We start from the raw sequence: 1,700 nt of genomic DNA, 5'->3' as shown, positions 1-1,700 counted from the left end.
CCCTTTCTTTATATCAATGCACATTGAAATGAGTTACAAAAAATACACATACAATATAGGAATGGTCATATTAATTGTAGGGGGGAAATGGAAAAGAATTAATTAATTCTCTCCTAATTTAATAAGTGCTCAAATAATATGAAAAATAAAAATTTAGTAAGATTCTCATTTAATATGGGACGGAGAGAATAACAATATAACTTTATTAATGTTGGGCCCGGGCAGCGCCCGGGCTTTCGTTACTAGTATATTTACAATGATCAGTATATGTAAGATAGTATACATTTTATTAAAATAATTCAAGCCCTCTTTTATTATTTTAAAGTTTCAAATTATGTTTTGACAATTTCTATTAGTCAACAATACCATTTGAGATTTCTTAGCATGATTTGAATTGAAAATCTAGAGTCTCAGATACCTTCTTACCTTCTACATCATTTTGAAACGTAACTCTATAAGTTATCAAATATATCTCCTCTCTTATTATTTAGATTTCTTTTGTACATAATTTCTAATGTAATCTATTCTTAAATTTCAGATTAATTAATATCTTTTCACTTGTGTGTTTATACATGTAATGGCCCAATATTTTCTAATTTAATGACACATGTGGAAAACACGTTTACTAAACAAGTCTATATTATATTTAAAACATGAATAGGTTCTTAGAAAATATTGATTGAACTTTTTAATCTTCATTAAAAGACTTCGTATAAGATAAAAATATAATTTATTGTTCCTCAAATTATTAACTAATTATTTTTATAATATTTAAATTAAGGAATCCTAAAATATATGATATGAAGGGGAAAATATAGTCCCAACCAAACGATATCTTTTTAAAATTTAAAACCACCCCTTGGCTTCAAAGCTTGACTCCGTTAGTTATTGAAAGAGATACGTTAGAGATGTATAATTCTTTTACTATTGTTAATTACCTATTATTAACCACATGGGCTATATGAACTAGTGAGTATGAAAAGAAAATCGAAGACACCTCAGAATCCCCCCTTGAATTGGGTATTAACGGAAGATATTTTTCATTTTTGTTAAATCGCATATAGTTTAAGAATATTTTTTATCCATTTACGTTCTACAAGTTGTTGGGTATGTAGCAAGAGTTAATGGGAAATGGAGGGAAGATGAAAGAGGAACTTGAAAAAGTTGGGAACTTGAAAAGTTGAGAACTTGAAAAGTCCTCTTATGCTTTATTGAAAAGACATTTGTCCCTCATGAGTGGTGGAAAGAAAAATAGGAGAGTTTAAATATAGAAACACTCCTATTAATTGTTAAAAGGGTTGGAAAGAGGGACCCCCCTCGCGCCGTCGTCGTCGTCGCTCGGCTTCGGATCTGGATCGATCAAGAGATTATTTTTTGGACAAAGTTTGTTTTAATTATTTTAGTTAATTAATTAAATTAAATTAAATGGCCACCGTTTTAATTAGTTAATTGGAAAAATGATCGATCGAGAGATTATTTTTTGGACAAAGTTTGTTTTAATTATTTTAGTTAATTAATTATTTAATTAATTAAATTAAATTAAATGGCCAACGTTTTAATTAGTTAATTAACCGATTCAATTAATTTGTTAATTGACCCGACCCGACTCGGATCCACGCGCGACCCGTTTTATTTAAATCTTTTCCGTTTTTTATTTAAAACCCGCAGTGACTGTTCTGAAAGGTTGCAACTTTCAGAAA

This window comes from Solanum tuberosum, unplaced genomic scaffold (genome assembly GCF_000226075.1).
Source record: "Solanum tuberosum cultivar DM 1-3 516 R44 unplaced genomic scaffold, SolTub_3.0 scf00710, whole genome shotgun sequence".
Lineage (NCBI taxonomy): Eukaryota > Viridiplantae > Streptophyta > Magnoliopsida > Solanales > Solanaceae > Solanum > Solanum tuberosum.
Note: the sequence above shows the minus strand (reverse complement) of the source record.